Source organism: Leuciscus leuciscus, assembly GCF_965113295.1.
Source record: "Leuciscus leuciscus genome assembly, chromosome: 11".
NCBI classification, from domain to species: domain Eukaryota; kingdom Metazoa; phylum Chordata; class Actinopteri; order Cypriniformes; family Leuciscidae; genus Leuciscus; species Leuciscus leuciscus.
Window position 1 is genome coordinate 7,011,392 of NC_138735.1, and position 14,041 is coordinate 7,025,432.

Genomic DNA, 14,041 nt, shown 5'->3' on the forward strand with positions numbered 1-14,041 from the left:
TCATGAGAATGAGATGAGGTGATATACTAACACTTATTTTTTAAGAAATCTTCAATGACAAAATATTGTACATGACTGGAAAATAAATGTATGTACATTGTGCATTGTAACAAATGCCTGCAGAGGGTGCCTACGGCCTGGTGATTGTTGTTGTTACACTTTATAGCTTGATCAAATACTTGTTTAATATTGGACAATCAACATTTACTTCAAATGTCCACTTAATCTTAATCTTTAATATTTGGTCATTTCTCTACCATAGAAATGCTAAAGCCACTGTAATTTCTCAAAAAAGAACATGCAGACACAAACCTCACACATTTAGAAAGTTGTTTTCTTCTGTGTTAGCGTAGGCTTATAAATGATTTGCCTTACAAATCTTGTGAAATGGCACGCGATGTATTTCCAGATGAACGTTATAAGCAACCCAAACTCACAGCATAGGCAGAGATGCTGCACTCCATGCATGTAAATGATAACCGTGCACACTTCGCTTTGAAACATGCACATTAGACTATATGCGTTCCCAAATTTACGTTATTGGAAACCCAAACAAAAAGCACATGCAGAGACTGAGTTTGTGTGGAGAAGCATTTACTGTGAATGGAGCCGCTCTGACATGCTGGAAGAAACATGTAACCATGCAAACATGCGAATAATTCATTAATACAAATACTATTCATTGTTAGTCCATGCCACAAACAAACTTTTGATTTTGTATTAATGTTGAAATTAACATGAACTAAGATTATTATATATTATTATTTTTTTTTGTTAGTTCATGTTAACAAATGTAGTTAACTAACGTCAACAAACTAATTTACAACTTTATTGTAAAGTGTTATTATTATTTTAGTAAAAAAAAAAAAAAGTAATTTTGTTGTTTTTATCATTTTATTTAATTTTTTAAAATATGTCTAAAATAGTGTTTATTAAGTTTAATTTATTTAGTTTTAGTTATTTAAGTACTTAAATTTGAACTAAACAAAAATGAGAAATGTTGCCTTGGCATAGAGCGGACATAAAATAAGTTTACTTTTTTATATATTTTTTTAGATGTTTATTTTATTTAAAAAAATTAAAATGTTTTTTTTTTTATGGTTTTATTTTTATTTAATGATAATAATAACCCTGTTAGTTCCTATCTCTGATGTAATTTCCGTTTTTTACGTGTTCTTGTCACATGACTACAAAATGGCTTCTTGCATGCCGGTTACACCACACTGATTTAGATATGGTGGAGCTTTTTTTTTTTTATAACATTTTCTAACAACATTTCTAAATAGTTTAGATATTTTCACTTAAAGCTGCACAACCAAAGTCACATTTTGATAAAAAAAAATTCAGACTTTAATTTCAGACTTACGAAATCTTTCAAACCACAGAATCTAGACGCAGACGTTACCCATCCATACTCTAGCCCTTGTCCACACCAATACGTTTTCGTTTGAAAACACATCTTTTTCTCTCCGTTTTGGTTTTCCGTCCACACTGAGACAGCGTTTTTATTAATTAAGTGAAATTAAGTGAAATTAATTTATTAAGTGGATAAATTGTGTTATAGTGTGGACTGTGAAAACGGAGGTACTAAGTAAGTTTAGTCATGTGACGCATATTGAACCCTTAGATATTCATGTTTACCGGTACTGTGCCTGCATGTCATGTGCTATTCACTTTCACACTGTTGCTAAAATATGTTACTTTGCACACTCTTCATATCACAGTCCTGCAAAGATGACAAAAAATGTACTCGCATTTGCTGTCCTGCGGCAATACATGAGAGCAACTGCATTTTAGATAAAACATATGGTGACTGAGTGCGACCTGGACGCATCAGTGAACGCTGAGATATTTTGCTAAATAAAATGATCCTGCCAGAAGAATTGCTCGATAACTTCATTATTTATTTTTCCGTCAGTATCATCTCAGTGAGCTTTTGTGAGGGTTTACGCATGTGCAGGTGAATTTAGCGTTTCCCACCATTTCAGTATGAGAAACTTTTGGAAAACGCTAGTGTGGACGGAGAGCGTTTTTAAACAAAAACGCAGTTTTTAAATGTATCCGGATTAATTGTAGCCCTAGTCAAAGCTAACGAGCTCACAGTATGGATAACAAGCACTAGCCTGCAATTAACGGCTATAGCCTGCAACACAGACTCACAACTCAGGAAGTTTGCAGTCATCCCTCTCGCATTGTGGCATACACAATCCCATTAGCATGTTTGAATGGGGCCTTTTCATATGTTTCGATGCACATAGTCTTGGCTCTTGAATGGTGAAATGCAAATGGGGTGCTTGCTGGTCTATTATGCGAGTATCCCAGCCTCTCTACCTGCCTAATGTCTATACAGGGGCCCATTGTGCTGGTCCAGAGGAGGTAACCTGCCTCCACCACACCTTTTATTATGAAAGCACCTGCACGTGGTGATTACTGCTAGGTGAGATGGAAGGAACTGGTTTAGGTCATGCTGACTTTGTCAAATTCTCTGATCCACGCCCCTCACTCTAATTCAGATGCACCAAACAAAAGGAAAGGACCGGAAAAATATCATAGCACACGACAATTTTCGTTTGCATTCGCAGCTTAGCGGAAGCTCTGTGGAGGAGAGTTTGGTCATTGTTATTCACAACCCTCCCCTCGCTTAAACTGGATGAGATTAATATGAATCGTAATAAAGAGCATTCACAAGGATGTGACAGACATTTCATAGGTCCTACAGATTTAAAGGATAATCGTCTCTTGGGTTTATTTAGATAACATGTATTACAATCCACTTCTTTAACCTTTGCTGCCACTTCACTGGCTTCTCAGCTCTGTATAAAGCTATTCTTAAAGAATATTTAGTGTTTCATATATGGCATTAGGTTTGAGTGTCTTCTCATGACATTAAAGTGAATGTCAAATATTATTCATTAATCAAATTCTGTTTGAAGTGGGGTAAAGAGCTGCCGTGGTTCTATAACTCTCTTTACAAAGAACGAAACATCACCAAACAGAACTGAACTTTCTTCATTTTGTTTATTCAGCATATGATGTGAAAAAAGGTTTAATTCATTGCACACAAGCATTAAGATTTCATTATGCAATTTGAAGCGCTCGTATCAAGGCCATTGCTTTTTTCTGAATGCAGTTTTATTAAAAAATTGTATCTGCTCAATTATTTTTAGATTACAAAATATTACCATAATAACCATAGTTTCTGCCAACATATCATAACATATCCAAACTTAGCATATGTAATATCATAGGACATATTTCACCTACATTATTAAATATAAAATTGTTAAAACGAAATGTATAAATAAACGAGTATGCAATTGTACAATTTTGTACAATTACACTTATATATATAAGTGTTATATATACACAATTATATATATATATATATATATATATAAGTAAAAAAATCTTGTTTCTTTTTTTTCTTTTGGAAATTATAATTATATATTGATTGATTGATTGATTGATTGATTGATTGATTGATTGATTGATTGAAAATGGAGACTGATTAATATCAATTCACCACAGATTCAGATAATCTAGTAATAATCGCAGTAATTACAACCACAAATTTTACGAGGTGGCTAATTCGTACGAATTTGTACTATTTTTGCTAAATCGTACATATTTTACGAGTTGCCCAATTCGTATGAATTTGTACGAATGACCTACCCCTGACCCCGCCCCTAAACCTATACCCATCACGTGGGTTTAGACAAATCGTACAAATTCGTACAAATTAGCCACCTTGTACTCACTCATGCGAATTGGTCGTGAGCTAGCGTTGGTAATTACAGTATTTTAGCAGAACCTATGAGTCCCATAGTACATTTTTGTGACAGACAGTCTTGGCAATTAAACATCTCATTCTTTTTTGAAGGTCCGCTTTACAAGCTTGCAGTTTCTGTGTTGTTCTCTGTTTATTAGCTCGTCTGCGTCTGCTTTTTCTGTTGGTTTGTTTAGTCTCTGTGTGGGACTGGAAACTCTTCAGCCCCTGTGACCAGCAGCAGGTGAGGGCCGCAAACCTCTTTGAAGTCCAGGCTCCTTATTGATCGTGTGCATATTCTAAAAATCAAAGAGGGCTTCAAAGGCATATCTAAACTCTAAAAGACCCCTGCGCGCCCAAAACAGGCCGAGCAGTGACAGCGTGAACAAGCGAAGCAGGTGGTACATGAGGAGGTCCAACCCCCCAACAGTACCTTCGGCACCACAGACTGTCCTGCAGCAGCCATGACTCCCTCATTACACTGCTAATGTCAGTAATGGCCATTTGTGACAAGAACAAATCCTCTCTGAGGAAGGTTTAATATTATCGTGGCCAGACTAGCCGCTAGCTATGGGGATGTATTGATGTGTTTCTGCTGGGCGGTGCATTAGTTAGCAAGTCAACTGTATGTGATTGGAATGCAACTCTGGGTGATATAGCTAACAAGCCTTGCATTACTAAAAGGTCTTTAATTTATTATTTGAAGGCTATGGCATGCAGGGAGGCTATGTGACTGTATATTGTATATTGATATATATATATATATATATATATATATATATATATATATTGTATATATACTATATATTATAGAGTGTAATACGCACGTACCCCACACCACTAATCCTACCCAAGGGGTTTACAGTGCGTATCATATGCACATAAAAAAAAATTTTCGCTTAGAAATTGCACAATAAACACAATGTGTGCTATAGAGATGCATTTCATGAGATCGGGTTGAGTCAGTAGTCGTTTTGCCTCCGCAACAGACTTCCGGGTCTCCGGCTGCGCCTCGATCCTCCACCCCTTTGGCTCCACTGGGCTTCTCCTTCTCTCCGTCTTCCACATTGCTCTCAATCCCTCCGTCGTCACCCCGATCTGACGCTTCCCCGTCTCCGCCTTGGTCCCACGAGCCAGCAGCGCCACCATGGGCTTCTGGGCCGTGGATGTCGCCCTGGTCCGTTGGTCTCTCTGCTCCGCCTGGATCTCTAAACATTCCTGCTCCGCCTCCATCAGTCAGTCTCCAGGTTTTGCCTGGACCTTCAGCCAAAGCTCCACCATGGTTCCTCCTGGTCTCGCCATGCCCCCTCCCATCAAAGTTGGAATGTCAGTTACAGCATGAGGGGAGAGGAGAATATTGTTATGGTTATGTTTGGTTCTATGGACTCTAATTTTGATGTTCTGTTTTGTTTCCATCAGTTCCTTTTTTCCTGCTCTGTTTAGTGTTGATTTCCTTGGTTTCTGATTACATCCTTGTTTGTTTCTATAGTTACCTATTATTCCAAGCTGTGTCTCATCTTGTTCTCAGAGTATTTATATTCCCTGTTATCAAGCTTAAGTTATATGTGTTATGTACTATTTATATATATATATTTTTTTAATTATTATTTTTTTAATGGTTTTAGTTAACTAACCCAGACTGGGCACAACACAAATGTTAAGTTTACAGTTGAGCAATGGTTGCTGATTGCATCATCATTATAGAATGCAACTGATGTGCATCACAGGTGTACAGTATGTATTGGATATTTTACAATGGTTTCTGCAACAGAAGAATTTAGAGTCGAAACAAGAAAGTTTGATGGTTTAGAGTCTTTTGTTTTTAATATTTGTTTACGTTAAATAATTTAAAGCAGCTGTGTAAGACCCTCGTGTCATTTCAAACCTGTATGGATTTCTTTTTTCGGTGGAACACAAAAATATTTAGAAGAATGTTTCAGCAGTTTTCCAAAACAACACCGGACCCCACTGACTTACGGACAAATATATTCCACAGAAGATTGAAAGTGAGACAGGTTAGGAATAACATTAGAGTCTGTAAATGAAAAGGGAATTTCCTTTCATTTGTAAAATATTTAATTTGTTTTTCCATAAATACAGAAAGCATTACCACCTGGTTATATGATATATAAAAAAATTCAGTTGTACTTTATTTTACAGTATATGTGCACTTATGTGTCCAGCATCCTTACCTAAGAAAGTATCCAATAATATAAGGCAAATAGGTTGCGGTAAGGTTAAGGGATAAGTTATTACCCAGTTATTGTAACTGTCTCACGGCTAGATTAACCGCCTCGCGTGAGTCTCTGGCCCCGTTCTGACGTGAATCTCATTGGTTCCTGATTTAACTCATTCTCGGCAGTGTCCGTGCTTCTGTCAGCTTCCTTACCTCTTCATGCACCAGCTAATCATTTGTGAAGTGACTATTCTAAGCACTCCTTTGATCGTGTTAAAAGATAAGGATCTTAGGCTTTAGCTAACTTAATTTGTTTTATTATTAATATTATTTTATTTTTGTCGAATTATTATTTTATTTTATCCCTTTGAAGAATGAGGATTTCACTTGAGTTCTAGTAGAGATGTGGCGTAGAAGTTAAGTGTAATTGTACATCATATTTAACGTCTCCTAAAACAGCAGGGGTGTGTTCGGTTTTGGACTGTGAAAAGCTTCTTTTCCCCCCATTTCCACGTCTTACACTCACATTGTTGTGGTTTGCTTCAAAGCCATTGAAAGGATTGTCTTTTGGGCCTCTGTCAATTCAGGTTTTGTTCACTGTAAGGTTGCAGCTCCATAGCAAGTGTAATCTGCCCTTAAAACGCATGTAAGCAAACAAACAGACACTGAATGAAGTATGTTCCACAGGGCATTGCACTGAATAAACGAGCGAGAACGTTAAAACTGCTAACTTCTTTAAACCTCCTAAGTCCTAAATAACCTCCTTTAGGGAGAGAGGGAACACACAAGAATGGCCCAGCCGGCCTTTTCTTTAGATGCCACACAATGCAAACAATGAACTTACTGACCCCCAAAATCCTCTTTCGTAACATTTAAGGGTATTGCTGGCCATGTTTTATTGACTGTTTTAGTTGTATGTGGATTTTTTGAGCTATTCAAGGACACTTCTCAAAGAAAATGCTAAATACTGTGTGCTCTCATCTTGAAAAGTGAAGAACAGTGGAAAAGAGACATGCGTTTTGTTTCTGTAAAGCAAATGATAAATAAATAAAATTAATACAAATAGTGCTATATTATTTCAATTTAAAAGTTTTTATCAAAAACGAAAAAAAAAATCTGTTGTACTGCCTTTATTTTAAGATAACTAAAATATAATATAAATCTAATAATTTACAATAAGGTCTCATTTATTACTATTAGTAAATGCATTAGCTAACATGAACTAACAAAAAGCAATGCACGTTTTACAGCATTTATTAATCTTTGTTAATGTTAGTTAATTAACATACAATTGTTCATTGTTTGTTCATGTTAATTCACAGTGCATTAACTAATAATACTGTAAAAGTACTGTTTGTTGTTAGTTAATGTTACCTAATGGAGATAATGTTGATGTTACAGTAATGAGAATTTAATAGAAAAAAAATCTGAATGCATTAAGTCAATGGAATTGTTTAGGGGAAAGGTCATTTCTTCATTTAACTTAATTGTCATGAACATAATGTAAAGCAACAAAATCTAAAATAGGTCTTAATTTTCTCAATTAATTTTTTATTTTATTTTTAAACTTAGATTTTTGCCCATGTACACTAGCAACTTTTTTTATTGTGTTACTGTATGTCTCTACATGTTATCTGAAATATGTTCCCTAACATGGGTGTTTTACATTCGTAACCTCAAGAAGAAGATTCATTATTTGAAGTCAGACATTAGAAGGATGCAGTCAGAGGTTTCATGTTTACATTTCATGCTGTGAAACTTGTCGAAGAAGAGAGAACAAACCATGGGTGAAGAGAGAGCGCTTAGCAGGGGTTGACCAATCACAGCACATCATCTGCTTTGGTGTTTGTGGTCCATGACATGCAATTATAACCTAAACATTAGGAGTGCTTCAAAAGGCCAAAGAACATATATGTCTGTGGTGGCCTCTTGACAGAAACCTTCACAAGTGTGGTATCTAAATTGGTCTATTCAAGAAAAATGCCTCATTCAAGAAGAATGAATGTTAAATCTGCGTCCCGTAAAAAAGTAGGTGTTTTTTACAGACTCCAGTCACAATGCCTCGCAAAAGGACAATTGGCACATTTAGGAACTGTGTGAAAAAGTCCTGTGTCTGCAGAACTATGGCAGACTGGAGAATATGAATAGGCTTTTTACAGGTCAGAGCTTCCATTCAACCCACTGACATTGTTATTATCTGACGGTCATGGATGTGGCTAATTCATATTCCCATCATACCCCATAGGGCAAATTAGTCAAAAATATGCTGCAGACAGTCCACAGTCTGTTCACTGATTTTTCCACCTTATATTTTGACTTGTTGACTTACATGCTCTGTTCCAGAGCCTCATAAATGACTAATTTTACATTTACATTTTAATACATTACATTACATAATTTTGAATTCTATATGGCAACAACATGCTACAAAATAGCATTTCGCACATGACTCAGCTAACAATAGATTTTGACAGAGTTTTACTGCATTTTGCTAAGCTAATACTATAGGAATCATAAAAATACAGCACACACATATTTGGGTAAAATAGTCATTTTTCAACAGATAATAGTTATTTAGTATTTCAGTATTAAATAAATTATAGTTTTAACCAACATTCTCTTGACCCATCCGCCATCTTTGATTGTTTCACCGATGAACTTGTTGCAATGCATACTGGGATTGCCTTCTTCATGATACAAGCTACTTTAGAAATTAGGCATCTTGAAAGGCAGTTTTGGAACAGAACAATAAAAGAAAAAAAAATGGTGATATATCATCATTTTCTGTTTCTTTGTTACCGAAAGGCCATTTTAAAGTCAATCAAATAAACTTTTATCATCATTTGTAAAGCTTTTATTTCCCTCAAGTCAGGTAATTGTGCACCATGTTATAGTTTTATGACCAATACCTCATTATCATCATTACTTAAAATATACTGCATACTTCTCAGTATTTTTATTGTTATACGCTCAAAATCAATTTACGCACCCACAAGGAGCACCCCACCTGAAATCTATTTCATTATTGTGCCTTTCTGACGAAAAACACCTCAGACTGGAGTTATCGCTGACTCCAATGCTAATGTCGCCATAACAATAAAAATCTATCATATGAATTTGTCAGTATAAAGTCTCAGCCCTGAGGCGGTGGGTTATTGTTTTATTCTATTAGCCTCTTATTACCAGCACTCTTAGAGACCTCCCCTCTCACGCAGCCCGTCTGAACATTTATCAGGTCGTGTACAAACGTCTGGAACACATGACGGCTGCTCTCTCCATGTCTGCTCCAGGGCAAACGGAAACCGTAGGCTGTGTTAACAAACTAATGGCTCTCTGTGCATCTGTTATCAGACTGCACCTGGTCTAGCTGATGCTACAATATACTGTCAATATATTTCCATAATGCTTTTCTTGATGAAATGTGATTATGCCATTTATGATTTTTTTGCCTTTTGTATAAGAGATGTTTTGCCTAATTTGAAGGTAAGCATCACTATTGCTATTGATTATCTTTAGGCTTTTACATGAATGTTATCTCAAATCTCGCTTAATGGAGGTGTGCTATTACTTTACTATGCGTTAGATTTTCGGTTTTACCTGGCAAATGATAAATAGGCAAATCAATTTTACCTACATCAAAGAAGAACTGGATCCATTTTTCTTTAAAAATGTCTTGGCATCAGCAGTATAACTTTATTATATAGTCCTTGTTACATATGGTATGTGCACTTACCATAGCAATAACAGTAAAGTATGCATAATTATATGAAATTAACCCTCAACCAAACCCTAATCCTACCCTAACCCTATAGTAAGTATACATGTAGTTAATTAATGTTACTCAGTACTTAAGTATATAATTACACTGTAACAATGACACTTTGAAATAAAGTGTTACCGAAAATTGTGATGTTAGAATAGAACTACATGTTTTTTGGGTAGCAATGTTGTTTTGAAACAACATCAATGTCTGTGGTAACATCATAAACAGCAAAAGCTCAAATTATACAAATTTGGACAAAAACAAAAAGGTTTATATACTTTTTGCCTACTCTTTTATGAGTTCTGTGAATTTGGACATGCTTCTTTTTGTCACATACTGTTTTTCGCCTACTATATAGTAAGGAAATATGCGATTTCGGATGCAGCCCATGTTAAATTGCCAGACGGGCTGAATGCAAATTCACTCTCTGACAGTAGGTGGCGCTACTGGAAAAGCCGAAAATCTTTGATTAAATGGTCAAACATGTCTAGCGTGTCTACATAGAAAGACAATGGAAAAGCATCTCAGTGAAATGCAAAAACGTGTTCTATGTGAACGGCCCCTTAAAGTGCCACGACAAGGTTACTAATTGCTGTTGTAACTTTGCGACATAATTGACACTTTCGTAAATTTGTGGCCAACCAAATGATTAGACCTCTGGCCTGGCGCTCGGTTCCCTTACGTTCAGAGTGCAAGCAGCAGCCTTTGGCTATATACACCACCATCCAGAGTAATTACCAGACTATTTAAAATAATGCCACAGCAATCAGACGGTGAATAACATGCAATTAAGATGTGTTGCCAGATTAGAGAACTATCCGACATACATAACCAATTTTGCACCGACATCCCCCCAAATAAAGTGGCCATCTCACAAAATGTCAAACTGTGGTGATTAAATCAGATTATTTTCAATTAATATGCATGTCCCCCTGTCCTGTGTTCACTTGTGTTATTGACAGTGATATATTGAGCTCATCTTGGCGGAATTTATCCCAGAGACACTCATTTTTCTGATGGTTGCTTTTCCTGTCTCGTTCTTCCTCTTGCCTGCGAGCTGTGCATGATCTTACTCAACACCCCCATCTACCCCCCACTCGCCCCACACTCAACCATCTCTCACCCCCCACCCCAAATCATTCCTAGGATTAGGGCTTCATGTCAGAGCAGAGAGGGGACAATCTCATGAAAGGGCACCGATATAAATAGAGTGTTGAAATATAATTGTTTGTAACGTCATTTCACCCCCATGTTAAGTCCCTGGGCGTCCTGTTGGAGGAAGGCAGACAGCCGTGGATGACAGCAGCCCTGGGACTTGCCGTCCTGGGCCCGTAGAGACATTTCATCCCGCTTGTCTGGAAGCTTTCCGCAGCTTACCGCCACACGATTCCAATCAAATCCCGCTCTGGAGGAATGTGGATCTGCGAACTCCGAAATAGTGTACAGCCAAACATTATGCGCTACTTCACGGCATTGCAAAAACACTCGAGTGGATGTTGAGCCCTTACATGCTCTCATTCGGAGTTGTGTGAATTAATTTCGCTGATGAATTGCAGTTTTCACTGCCGGGAAAGTGTGTGTGTGTGTGTGTGTGTGTGTGCTGTCACAGACAGCAGGCTGCTCGGTCACATCTGAGTGGGCTGTACCATCCAGCCTCGGGGGCTACAGTACTCACCATTCCTAGATTGAAACATCCCATGTCATTTCCTGCTTCGCTGGCTCCACCAGTCAGGGAAAAAGAGAAGGCTGAAATATGAATTGTGCTTGCCCTCCTTCAGAGCTGATTATCGGGCCGGGCCTTTCAAACGCCTCCCCGTTTCACGGTGGTCCCAGGAACAAGCCTACAAAGAAGCTAAATGAGATGGCAATGGGATCAGCCACATGTTGTACTTGTGTAGTCAAGCCATTGTTCCAGTCAAGCTCAAAAGGAGATGCTCGACTGAGTCCTTTTTAAAATGCTTCGCCATGAATGTGTGTGGTTTTGTTGAGGTGACCGTGTGTGTGTTTGCATGCGTGTGTTCCTCATGTCGTCAGCAATCAGACCAGGAGATATCCTAAGATGAGGTTTCTACGAGGGACCCTTTTCTAATGGAGCTATCCGTCAGCTATCCAAGTTGCGTTCTGGCCTCTGCACCGTAGGGTCTTTTCTTTAATGCTAAAGCGCAGGGTCTAAGCACTGCTAGTGGGGGCCATTTGTCAAAATGCATCTGGGGGAAACTTGTTAGGCGTTTCGCTGAGCTTGAAATGCATCCAGGTCTTTTGTGCTATGGGTTGTGGGATATATAAATAAAATGCTGTCGATACTATATTATGACTTGTTTTATGTTCTCAAGCTTATTATGTATATTTTATTAAAGGGGTAGTTCACCCTAAAATAAAAATTAAGTCATCATTTACTCAGCTTGGTGTTGTCGTAATGCCGTAAGCTCTTCTTTATATGGACCACAAAAATATCACTCTCGCACATATAATGGCAGTGAATACCGACCAGCAAAAGTATAACATAATGATCCCTTTAAAGGCATATTGAAATGTTATGTTAATAATAATAATAATATGTTATGTTACCAGAGTTATGTTACCAGAATCTACTCAATGGTAGTCAAGTTAGAAGTATGTTCTCCAAACTGACTGTAATGGAGTTTAAATAATGTAGTATTTTCATATTTTTCTGATACAAAATAATGATTTTTATTTTAAGATATAATATATTTTAAAAACTTTTTTTTTTCTGGACTTATTGTGAATGGTTTATGGTTGTACTTTATTCTAAATATAAAATAAAAATGGGTTACACTTAATTTTTTGATAGCCAACTTCAGACATTCTACTACTAATAACTATCAGTAACTTAGCAGCTACATGTCAACTAACACTCATTCATTTGCAACTACATGTCAACTAACTCTCAGAGTATTAGTAGACTGTTAGATTTGGGTAAGATTACCTAAAAATGTCTTTGTAATCTAAAAATGCCATGTTTTTCCTCCATAACTGACTCAACTAATTTGGTTGACATTGCAAATCCATTTTTTTGAATCTCTCCCCACCACCATTCTTTTTTGTAATACTCCTTTTTCATGACTCAATCAATTCCCAATTTTTCCCCACATTGAAAACCCTCTTGTGTGGTTCATGTTGGCTTTAAATAAGGCTCTTGAAGTATGTTTTGCCCATGTACAGGACATCATTTCAACCAAACTATAACTTCAACGTAACACTCTTTCTAATCATGGATGTAGTCATTTCAAATCAATCCCCGGTTCTTATAACTATCCTTCTTTCCATTTCTATATTCTCCTATTTGTGCACGTCTTTGTTCATGGAATGATGGGGTGGAGGTAACTCACACTACAGTCACTGACTGCTGAAGTAATAATGCAACATGAATGTCATCTCTACAGAGCGAATCAACAGTGGACCTGATCCTCTGAACCATGACACAAGTGCTTCATATTACTGACCACAGCTAAGCAGCCACCAGACAGGGAATTACAATCTATCATTACACCACATCATTGAGTCCACCTGCTGATCCTACTTCTCTAAAGCCGTTGGGTTTGAAAGCCTGTTGAAAATTGGTTTTCAGCCCAATGTAAAGATTCTATATTATCATCATCTGCAATATGTGGTGCATGCTGTGCTCAAGATAATCTTTTCCGCTCTTCACAACAATGTAGAATTCAGAATCCCTAAAATACATCAAAGACACATTTATAGAAGAAGATTTGAATAATGTAGAGCATAACTTTTAAAATATTTTTGGTTTGTTTTTACAAACCAAGGCAGGAGTTGATATTATCGTCAGTGGTAATTGACAGTGAGCCACATATGCTGTAGATAGAGCGTAACTTGTATTGAACCCGGAATATGAGCTGTGATATCATTGCTCAGAAAGTGTTTAGAAAGTACTCTGAGCTTGCATGACATATGGCGTAATATATTTAAAATCAAAAGCTGTACAGACACTTGGAAATTTTAAGCATTCTAGAAACATCTGGGGTGTGAAGCTACAGATCAACACTGTTAGATTTGTTAACAAATAAAACACCATTGACGGTTATCATACTCAACACTGCCTATAAAAGACTTTCTCTTCATTTTGGTAACTTGCTATGATTGAATTTGATTGACATATGGTTCTGCGACTGGGGAATTTTGAGTTGAGATAAAATATATTTATGCTTGAAAACAGACATAATTACACTACACAAAAAAACAGACATTTTGTAGGATGATAATTCTTACTATGCAGTATTTTTTTTTTTTTTTGGGTGGGTGGGTGGGTGGGTAAGTGAAAATAGCCTTTGCCAATAAGGTAAATTATATTCAGCGA